At 34.7% G+C, this 12,144-nt stretch overlaps 1 protein-coding gene across 1 annotated transcript in view; it reads right to left on the reverse strand.

Annotated features, from left to right (window-relative positions):
- Positions 1-2,220, reverse strand: part of LOC129745303 (alpha-tocopherol transfer protein-like) — a 31,625-nt gene extending 29,405 nt beyond the window's left edge. The window contains exon 1 of the mRNA XM_055738293.1: positions 1,938-2,220. The gene's annotated coding sequence lies outside the window, so the exon portion shown is untranslated. The remainder of the gene's footprint in view (positions 1-1,937) is intronic.
- Between the last annotated feature and the right edge of the window lie 9,924 nt (positions 2,221-12,144).

Genomic DNA, 12,144 nt, shown 5'->3' on the forward strand with positions numbered 1-12,144 from the left:
TCTTTTATCCAGCCATTCTAATTCTTTGGGATTGCTTCCGCTGAAGGTAAGTCCGTTGAATAACTTAACCTACACAAGATTTGGTTTCCTTTTTTTTTGCTTATAGCAGCAAAAGAAAATATGTCACGATTCAATAGAATAAAATAAAACTTTCGCCTTCAAGTTAGGATCGGTTTTAAAAAACCTGTTTGTGAAAATTTTTGGAACTGACCTCCAACTAAATCGAGGATGAAGAGAATTGTAAGAAAGAATGAAATAAAACAGAAATAATTTAGATTCAGAATTCAAATTCAGAATTCAGATTCCGAATTCAGATTCAGAATTCAGATTCAGAATTCAGATTCAGAATTCAGATTCAGAATTCAGATTCAGAATTCAGATTCAGAATTCAGATTCAGAATTCAGATTCAGAATTCAGATTCAGAATTCAGATTCAGAATTCAGATTCAGAACTCAGATTCAGAATTTAGATTCAGATTCAGAATTCAGATTCAGAATTCAGATTCCGAATTCAGATTCCAATTCAGATTCAGAATTCAGATTCAGAATTCAGAATCAGAATTCAGATTCAGAATTCAGATTCAGAATTCAGATTCAGAATTCAGATTCAGAATTCAGATTCAGAATTCAGATTTAGAATTCAGATTCAGAATTCAGATTCAGGATTCAGATTCAGAATTCAGATTCAGAATTCAGATTCAGAATTCAGATTCAGAATTCAGATTCAGAATTCAGATTCAGAATTCAGATTCAGAATTCAGATTCAGAATTCAGATTCAGAATTCAGATTCAGAATTCAGATTCAGAATTCAGATTCAGAATTCAGATTCAGAATTCAGATTCAGAATTCAGATTCAGAATTCAGATTCAGAATTCAGATTCAGAATTCAGATTCAGAATTCAGATTCAGAATTCAGATTCAGAATTCAGATTCAGAATTCAGATTCAGAATTCAGATTCAGAATTCAGATTCAGAATTCAGATTCAGAATTCAGATTCAGAATTCAGATTCAGAATTCAGATTCAGAATTCAGATTCAGAATTCAGATTCAGAATTCAGATTCAGAATTCAGATTCAGAATTCAGATTCAGAATTCAGATTCAGAATTCAGATTCAGAATTCAGATTCAGAATTCAGATTCAGAATTCAGATTCAGAATTCAGATTCAGAATTCAGATTCAGAATTCAGATTCAGAATTCAGATTCAGAATTCAGATTCAGAATTCAGATTCAGAATTCAGATTCAGAATTCAGATTCAGAATTCAGATTCAGAATTCAGATTCAGAATTCAGATTCAGAATTCAGATTCAGAATTCAGATTCAGAATTCAGATTCAGAATTCAGATTCAGAATTCAGATTCAGAATTCAGATTCAGAATTCAGATTCAGAATTCAGATTCAGAATTCGAATTCAAAATTCAAGTTTTTTAAACGTATCAATTAACTTTTTGAAGTTTTGTTTAATTTTATAAAAATTTGTTAATTGAATTTCAATATCACTCGCGGTAATCGACATTTGGATAAGAATTTGCCGGCATTCCGGCAATGAACTTAAACTTTTGTTAGCATATGAACATCAAACGAAAGGAAAACAAACATCGATTGTATTTAGAAAATGGACAAACATTTGTTTTTTTTCTTGTTTGCTTCCTAACCCACTCAATGTCAACGGTCTGTGGTTTGTTTATTTGTTTTAAACACCGGTTGTTTGGAACAATGTTTCCTATTCATCCTCCTTTTTGGATTGAAATCTGCCATTTTCAGAACTTATTAACGCCTTTGTAGTGGACAACCTTTTTTGATTGATTGTCTTATATCGGATATAAATTTCTTTTTCTTCGGTAGTTTTGTTGATTTAAAGTTTTGTAAATGAGTTCCTCGATTATGGAATTTTTTTCACTTTTAAACTTAATTTCACTTAAAACCAATAATTACCGTTGATTTCTTCGAGGCTTATCAGCCGATTTTCCTGTGGAATCAAAAAACTTTTTTGATCACTTTCAGCAACACGAGACGAAACTATCACACGCGAAGCACTAAAACCAATTTCTCAAAAGAACTGAACTACAGTATAGAAGATGAACCGGACCGGCTCAACCGAAAGCCGACACTAAAGTGTCGCTCAACTTCACTCAACAACACCTCAACCACTCTAGGAGAGGAGCGACTAGCTACTACTAACTCCAAACTTTTTAAGAGCTAAATCCGAACGCCTTCAAGTACCGAACGATACTACTTTGGCTCGAGCCGGTGAGTCGTGATTATATCAAACCGCTCAATTGGTAGAAGAGCTATTCTTTCGGAGCTGTTTTGTTTTGCCACCTATCGTTTAAAGTAATTTTGCTGATGTTTTCGGTTCTCGCGAGCCACATGAAAACATCATCATCATCATATCGAGCTTGCCGGCTATCAGCTCAATAAGGCTGAGCTGGACACGCACATACATATCAATCGAATTGAAGCTTAACTAGACAGACAAGCCGGCAAATGCTTCGTTCAGAACTTTTCGCTGCCGGACCAATGCAGCACCGGATGCGGATAGGTCTTCCATGAACTTTAAACAAGAAAAGGAGAGCAGCTTTTCCAAAGGCGGCAGCAGAACGAAGTTTTGCTCGGGTGGTACGATGTGCAGAACATCCTTGATAAGCGGTGTCATTCTTCGCAGCTCAAGATCAAGACCAAGCGTAGGGGGTGTGATACTCGACGAAAGTTTTCCATTGAATTTGTTCAAAACTAGGGCACTAGGACAAGGCTATTCGCGCTCGTTTTTTATTAAACCATTTTTGAATGAAAAATAACCATTTTCTGGCTTTCTTTCTGAGGTACTTTAAATATGGTTGTTTTTCATCAATATTTTAAAGTACAATTTTGAAAATTTAACCTCAATTGATAAAAAGAACCGAAATAACATTTTCCATGTTCGCAATTGTACTAGGAATCGTTCTTGAAGCCGCATTTTCGCATTCTTTCAAAATTCGCTGTAGAATTTCTTAACGGTTAGCATAACATGGGGTTATGCTAACCCCATGTTATGCTAACCCCATGTTATAACTGTAACATCTTGCGTTGGCTGATTCAAGAGGTACAACTGATAATTATAACCAACACAAGATGCCAAAATAAGAACCTGGATTCAGTTCTTATTTCAAGTGCTAATTTTGAAAATCTGTGTGGTACCATGGGTTTGTGATATAGCTCAGTTGGCAAGTCTGTTGTCTCCTGAGCAGATGTCTGTGGGTTCGAGCCCAAGAGTAAACATCGAACACAGTTGTACCGGATAAGTTTTTCAATAACGGTCCGCCAACTGCAACGTTGATAAAGTCGCGAATGCCATAAAGATGGTAAAACGACTATAATCGAAAATAAAAGTGTGGTACCACATTGCACACTGCGACATGTCAATGTAATCATGGTAGGGAAGATCTAAAACAGCAAAAAAAAACTCTTTAGGTGCAGAGAACTCATACGACCCAGAAAGATGTTTCAGAAGGGATCTGGAAGGGTACAATTTAGGAAATCCTATTTTGCAGATAGGATCGAAAAATTTCAACATAAAACAATAGCATAGCATAGCATAGGGTTACCAGATCCCGCAACACCAAAAAGAGTACATTGAGATCATTTACCCAAAAAGTCAGGAGAAACGATATAACTCCGATTTTGCAAGGTCTCTGCCATTAAGTTGATACAAGATTCTTTCATTTATCGAGCTTTGCGCCTGGATGGTATGCAAAACAGAAGTAAATGGAGGCCCCTGCTACCTCGAATAAGCGGGGTTCTACTGTAAATGGAAACCAAAATATTTCAGTTCAAACAAATACTGTTAATTCGTTGAGGATATGCAAAAGTTGGAGTTTTCGAATAGCCGTCATTATTTGGATGATGCTGATGCTGATGCTGAGAAACCACAAAAAAAAACATTATAAACAATCCATTTCCATTTTTCTTTTTTATAGTCGTGTACATATCCTTTTCAATCATTATTTGAGATGTGCGCGCGCATTCAAGCATATTATCTACATTGTTTACATACTGACACATACTGATAGATGTTTGCATACTCAAAGGCGCTAATCGCGCTCACGTCTAAAAATGCATGTTAATGATAATAAGATGTTAAAGTAATTTGTTGTAAGCAGTATTCTTTCCGTAGCTTTTGCATATGATGTGAAACAACCTTATAGAATGGAAGCAATACATAGGTTTTTCAGATAAAATGTCTTTCAACAAAAAAAAGAGTACATTTGGTGAAATTTCACAAAAAGAAGAGTACGCTCATTTTTCGATCGAAAAAGAGTACATGTACTCTTAAAAGAGTACGTATGGTATCCCTAGCATAGCATAGCATTGGGTGACTACACACATCTTGAATTGGCTGATACATAAGGTACAACTAACAATCAAGCCTAACACTTGATACCAAAATGAGTACCTGGGTTCAATACTCATTTCAAGTGTTTTGATTGAAAATCAATGTGGTACCATAATGCACACCGTGACAAGTCGATGCAATCATATAGGGATAATCTGAACAGCGAAATGAACTTTTCAGGTGCAAGAGAACTCATGCGACCCTACATACAAGGATGCTGTTTCAGATAGGTAGAGGGAGGGTTATTTGCGTTTAAAGGAAATCCTACTTGGCAGGTAGGATTGATGGGTGAAAATTATTTAAATGTAATTAAAAATGGAAAGAGCTCACCAAATTGTTGATGTTGCACAGCATTGACACTCCTCTCTGGAATCGTTAACCTGGTTCCTACATCTTGCTAAGCTGAATAAGTCCGGGCCAATGTCCACCTCGAAAAATTTCAACATAAAACAATCTCACCAAAATCCTTCGTCAGCCGGCAGTGACTTAACACACTTCTTATCCCCGGCAGCGTATTGTTTCTGATGGACTCATCAGGTTTTCAATTCCGCTTCATCTTTACATTCCATAACTATTAGGTAGACACAAATTAAACTTTTTAATTTACGGTTCAAGATTCTTGAACATTTGCCAGCCGAAAAAACACAACCGTCAGTAACGGCCACAGCCTACCAAGTCCGTTGCTGTAGAATTTCTTAACAGTTTTTTTTCCAAAACACTGCAGTTATTAACGCACAAGGTAAGTTATCGATTATCATTTTCTTACATTCATTTTATTTAATAACTGTGAGCTTTTAAAATTAAATTTATTAGCAGGAACTGGACAATCTTACTGAATTTTTCATCAACCTGGATGGACGAAACAAGTTCCAGCAAATGCAGAAGCTCTGTAACGAAACCCACTAGATGCCAACCAAACAGCCTAGGCCAGTGGTCGGCAACCTTTTGAGTCGGAAGAGCCAAAAACATCAAATTTTCAAAATTTCAGAGGTTGAAAGAGCCACTTTAAAGCCATATCGTATTTGTTTTAATTAAAAAAAAATCAAAACATATAAATGAACACAAATTAACGAGAATAACATTATAGTCATTAGAGTTTTTTCTCTTGGAGTTTTCTTTTAAATTAATCTATTTCTAAGAACATGGATTTTCTTCTGGATCATCATCTCTTTTAACATGGTTTGATTGTTTATCAATTTTAAAAGGTTTCCAAATATCGAACCATGAATATATAAATCCATATTAAGCTTAAATGAATACTTTGCAGTGAAAGATTTGAACACATTTATAAAAGCAGAATAATTATTTCTTCGCAGAGAAAACCTTTTAAAATAACAAAATAAAAAGAGAAAAAAAATCCTCAAATTATCAAGCATTTCTAAGTCATTCCTCAAATTTAGTTTTTTTTTCCAAAATCCAGATGTATGAGATAAAATTCAACAACAATTCAGACACCCACCTTTGTCAGATGATATTATGATAATAAACAAAAAAAAAATTAATGTAATCAAAAATTTCAATCTTCAAAAATAAGGCTCCTGACAACTGGTAGAATTTTCAAAATTCATGAAATCAAGCAAACGTGTCTTCAGAATTTTAGGCATCTTGAAAATTCAAAAATCTCATTTTATGTCACATGCGATTCTTCAGTATTGTGCGTCCAATTGAATGAGAAATGAAATTCAATACAATGTATATTATTCATCAATGCTTGCTGAAGCTGCTTCTGCTTGACCAGTTTAAATCTGTAATAATGTGATTTTGTAGCCTTCATAGAAACTTGTGAAAAGTTACAAAGAAACAGTTGATTTTAATTGGCAAAATCAGTTCAAGGATACTTTTAAAGTTTCGAAAAAAAAAATAAAAATTAATAAACGGTGATAAACTCTTAATCGAAAATAAAAAAAAATATGTCCGTTACTTAAACTTCGTACAAAATTTGTGTGCTTTTGGTAAATATTGACTGCACGCATGAAATTTTTTAAATGTGTTCAAACACTCAATGGTTTACATTTTTTTTCAAAATCCTGTAATTAAGTTTTCAAATAGTTTTTCAGAATTAATATTTTCATTGGTTATCAATGCCTATTCGAGTTAAAAAAAAGCTGTCAACCTTTAATTCGAAATTCTCAATTCTTAGTTTTGGAATTTTGTATTTAAATTTCATGTAGGTTTGTATTCACTTTTTTAATCCGTTATTTATTGAGTAGGCTTTCCAGAACTTTCTGGGACGTATGCCGGAAGGTGAATCCGGGCATTGAGTTTTTGAATTTTTAAACTCAAAACCGAGTAATACCCGGGCAAATCCAGCCAAAACCTAAGAATTTCTAAAACAAAAAAAGGCAAGAAAAAAGCTGGAAATCAAATTCATGAAAAATGATTTGTACCAAGGCACATATGTACATCAGCGACGTTCAATTCTTATCGTACAATTCCAAAAAAAATTATGCGAATTTATTTCGTTAAAACAAGTTGAAAATAAGAAATTTTGTAAAAATTGTGAATTATTCGGAAAAAAATGGGCCTATCTCCTCATTATCCGAACCGAATCCGAGTCAACCGAGCCGGACCAGGCATTATCCAATTTTTTTTTTGACAATCTGGGAAAGCCCCAGGTAAACCGGGAAATCGAGAATGCTAATGAGGTATCAAAATTAACATACACTAAAATTATCATTTTCAATTCAAATAAATGTGATAAGATTGAGGTGGTTTTTCCAATATTTTTTTGGTTTCACTCGTCAAAGTTTTAAATATTTTTCGAAATGGTAGATTAATTCTAGCAAGATTTTTTAAATTTTAACTGATTAATTTTCATAGAGGGCAAAAGAGTGATTGCAGGTGCTTAAAATATAAAATTGGATGAGGGTTTCATTGTTTGAAAACAAAACAGAGGCTGTCTAAGAACTATTTTTTTTTTAAGTTTGATTTTCCTATGTTTGTGTTCGTTTGATTAAAAAATATACACACGTTTTGGAAATAAATAATTTCATTTAAGATATGCTGTATTAAAACAACGGTAATTCTTCGCATTTACGGTTAATGATAAATTAAATCTTGATCTCTGCATATGGTGATGCTGAACAGTAAAAAGAAAAAAAGCTGTAAAATTATTCTTAAAAAAATGCTATTTTGCCTTTTGATTCTTTCTTTTTGTTCCTAAAGAGGATGCAATTTTTTTGTCATTTTTTTTAATTTTTGTCATTTTTTTCATTTTTGTCGTTTTTGTCATTTTTGTCATTTTTGTCATTTTTGTCATTTTTGTCATTTTTGTCATTTTTGTCATTTTTGTCATTTTTGTCATTTTTGTCATTTTTGTCATTTTTGTCATTTTTGTCATTTTTGTCATTTTTGTCATTTTTGTCATTTTTGTCATTTTTGTCATTTTTGTCATTTTTGTCATTTTTGTCATTTTTGTCATTTTTGTCATTTTTGTTATTTTTCATGTTTATAAAATAGTATTCCTGATAGAACCTCTTTGAGCAGTTTGAAGATTAAAAATAACTTAAGTATCTTAGTTTAATGATTAAAAAAAAACAGCAAATCCTATCAACCAGAACAAAGTTAAAAACGCGCAATTTTCTATCCATATCACGTCCCGCTCGCGTTGGAGTCTTCCGATTGTCACTTCCGCTCTAGAATCTGATGACATAGCCCGATATTGAGTTCCCGCAACAGCAGAGTCTCGGATCGGACAGTTACCGGCCGGTTCAACGCCCTGCCGAGCCTGTATTAAACATCTGAATCCGTTTTTTATTCAATTTCGATTGTTTACCATTAACAACAGCAAATCCCCAAAGGGGGTTCGTTTAAATCAAAACCAAGACACGCTTTTGAAGCGCTTAAGTCAGCAATTGGTAGCCAATGTATACCCAAAACCAAAGCCAAATAAAGCTTTAAATGCAGTTCCGCGGTATTGGTTACAAGTAATGAAAAACGAAAACAACTGATCGTGGTTTCGTTCGCAGTTTTGCGTTTGAATTGCATACTAATCACATCACTTTCTGGTAGCTAAATCAATATTCTGGCTGAACAGATCGTGTGATTACCCACTCTGTGGCACCATTTCCGCATGACGGTAAATTTTTAATGACATATTAGAATCGAATGGTGGTGGAATCCTTCGCCGGTATATGGGAGTATTCTGCCAATTGTTTCGAGATCACCATGAATTGATCGATAGTGAATAGTGATGCTTTAAAATAGTACCTTCAGGCTTCAGACTTTAATCTAAGTTATAATTTCACGTTTTCTAGGTAGTTTAATCAAATAAGTATCGATGACCATGATCAAAATATCAGACATAACTCCACCTTCCTTAAGATCGATCCAGTTGGGTGAATTTGTGTAACAGTAGACTGAGTCGATTTGGGGTCATTTTGGAATTTCTCAAACCCTGGGGTCTAAAAAGCTTCGTCTTGGTCCAAAACTCATCCATGATTTTTTGCAAAATTTTTAAGTAACGTTTACATGAGTAAATTTGAACTTTTAGGTTTGTATGGGAAAATTGAATATTTTGTACTGAAAAATCAACATCATTTTTGTTTCGTCTGTGGAACCGTGCCAGCTGATGGTTTATGTGCCAATTTATAAAATTCCTCAAGAAAATTTTCCGCTGAACGATTTTGTCCAAGACCGTAATTTCGTATCTTATAAGGCAAAAAAGTTATTAGCTGTTTAAAAGGGGTATGTCTTTTCGCATTGATTAACAATAAATTCAATTGACATCACTGCTTGAGCCTCGCATGTGTTGCATGGAAAGTAGTCACGCAATACCTCGCTAGGCACTCTGCAGGGATGTCAATTGAATTTATTGTTTATCTGTACGAAAAGACGTACCCCTGGTAAACAGCTAATAACTTTTTTTCCTAATGAGATTCGAAGTTACGTTCTTCGACAAAGTTGTTTAGCGGAAAATTTCCTTAAGGAATTTTATAAATTGGCACAAAAACCATCAGCTGGCTCGGTTCCACAGACGAAACAAAAATGATGTTGATTTTTCAGTACAAAATATTCAATTTTCCCAAACAAACCTAAAAGTTCAAATTTACTCATGTAAACGTTACTTAAAAATTTTGCAAAAAATCATGGATGAGTTTTGGACCAAGACGAAGCTTTTTAGACCCAAGGGTTTGAGAAATTCTGAAATGACCCCGAATCGACTCAGTCTAGTGTAACAGTATTTAGAAACACCTTTTTTATTTTAATTATTTAGGTGTATTAATAGCAAAAAAAACAGAAAGCAGTTGTGAAGAGTAAGCCATGATTTTTGGGCATCGCACGCATTTTTGTTTTTGTCCATAAATATTTTTAAATAAATTACAATAAAACTAGAAATTTTAAAATTAAACTGTGTAAAATGATAGATTAAGTGAGTGGTGGTTGTTTCCGAAGTGGTTCGTACTTTGTTTCGGCATGCTGAATCCTGGTTGGGGGAGTTCGGAAGGAATTTTAAAGTCAGCTGCTCCGGACTAGAGGAAAAGTTTTCTAGTCGAAAACTTCCAAGACTTATTTGGTGAGATCAAACCATTTCTATTATATTAAACGTTATTTTCCTTATACACATTGTCATTATATTAATGTAGCTATTTTCAAATTATGCTGTAGGTATTTAAGTAATCCATATGAAGCGTTTGGTAGGGAACTCCACGCTTCATTCCTCCCCTTGCTCCAGAATCTTTTGCGGTAATTACCACAAGGCCTGGCCGTAGTTATCTCTGCAATGCATGTTTTATGTAACAGAGATAACGTTGAAAAGAAAAATGAAGGACGCAAGTCTTTTCATTTTCCAGGATGCTTACACGTTTTGGCTATGTTGGTAAAAGAAGAAGAAGAAGAAGAAGAAGAAGAAGAAGAAACAGAAAGCAGTTGTCTCCTGTAGTAGGATGTTAATTCATGTGCCCTAGAAAGGCCCATGATGTGGGTTCAAGTTCTACCGGGAAAAAAGGCGAAATTATTTCGCATGTTTTTCATCATCAATGTTCATCTAATCTATTTCCAGAAATTCAACTTACAAAGTTGGATTCATTTTTCCACAAAAAAGTTTCGCTGTTTGAATTTATGAGTCAAGACCCATCTCTGAGTCACAGTAAAAAAATTAATTTTTGTTTTTGACTCATCTCAGCTGAATATTGAATACTTTTTAGTTTCATTCAAATAGATTTCAGATAGATCAATTACACAAGGCAACAATATTCACATTTTTTCGAGGCGCTGAAATTTTAAGCACTCAAATTTAGAATAATTTGAGGGCACTGGTTTCCAATATTCAATTAATTTTTCTTCTATCTGGTTTTTTGTTCACTGATCAACTTTCCCAAGAAACGTGAGAAATTTTGAATTCTGAAAGAAAAGTTATGGTTGTTTTCTTTATGATTACCTTTTTCTCAATTCTGACAAATTGCGGTGTAAAGTATAAGACGAATAAATAAAATAATTCTAGTAAAAAGTAAATGGTTCATTGTTTCAGAGCAGTATCGCTTCCCTCACCTTACTAGACCTTACTGTACGTCACAGTAACGACTGCCAGTAGGGTATGAAAGGGAGGGAATATAAAAACCGAACTTTCATTTGCGAAACCGTTCACTCCCATTGTTAAATAAGGTCGAGCCGTTCCATAAAATTGAGCGGAGGAAGCGACTCGTATTGTACCGAAGGCAATCTTCGTGTGGATTGCGAGATAAAGGCACTCGGCTCTCGCTCTAACGCAGAACGACGAAAAAAATTAGTGAACCCGAAAATCGTCAGTTTTCGAAGAGACTTTAATCGAGCAAATTGTATGTTGCGAACGAGTTAGTGGATTGCAGATTAGTGGAACCTCTAGGAATCGAAGATGGACACAAGAGACGATGGATGCGACAATGGCGCAATCAAAAAAGCTCCCAAAAAGTAAGTTAAATTTATTACTTAGTAAACAGAATAGAAGAGATTCGAATTTTGTTCAGCTTTGATTCGCTGTAGGATTTTGCTCTGTTAGATTAAATCACAAGATAGCTTGGCGTGGTTTTCAGGACGCCATTTTATTTTCTCGTGAACAAAACTGAAAAAAGTAGCTCTGTGTGGCTTTAAGACGCCATTCTATTTTTTCTTCAGAGAGGCACCAGCTTAGTATGGTGGAAATTTATAACACTAAAATGGTGTATGCTTTGCGTGAATTCAACTGTCCTCCGAGTGGGACAACATCGGCTCTAGGTGGTTGATGGAAGCAGCTCCTCTGGGTGGGAGTCTTGCGTAAAAATTAAGTCCTCCGAGTGGGACAACATCGGTTCTGGGTGGCTGATGGAAGCGGCTCCTTTGGGTGGGAGTCATGCTGTTGAAACGAAGTCCTTCGAGTAGGACAACATCGGCTCAGTATGGGAGCACTACTCGGCTGTTTTCAAGAAATTTTTTGTATGTTTTGTATTGGATTTTTCATTTTTTTGTACGAGAAGCCAGAAGCAAAGTACAACGAGACGAACAAATGTTATAAACATGAATGCAAATAGTTTCTCTTCAGAAAAGTTATTAAATTGAATGAAAATTTCATTTGACTAAAACGAACATGACGCTAGATTTCTAATTTACCCGATTTCAGGTCACTATTTCCTAAAGGGTACGGAGGCCTAGGTAAAGCCTTAGTTTCCGAAAAAAGCGAAGTACTAGCCTTGCTTCGAAGTTAGAATCAACCCGGAAGGAAAAACGTGAATTGGAGAATTCCTTTGCTCTCGGCGAAGCTGGTAAAAGTTTCATGCGAAGAAATTCTACGATGCGAGACGACCAGCGAATCAATGT

The sequence above is a fragment of the Uranotaenia lowii genome, chromosome 2 (assembly GCF_029784155.1).
Source record: "Uranotaenia lowii strain MFRU-FL chromosome 2, ASM2978415v1, whole genome shotgun sequence".
Classification (NCBI taxonomy): Eukaryota; Metazoa; Arthropoda; class Insecta; order Diptera; family Culicidae; genus Uranotaenia; species Uranotaenia lowii.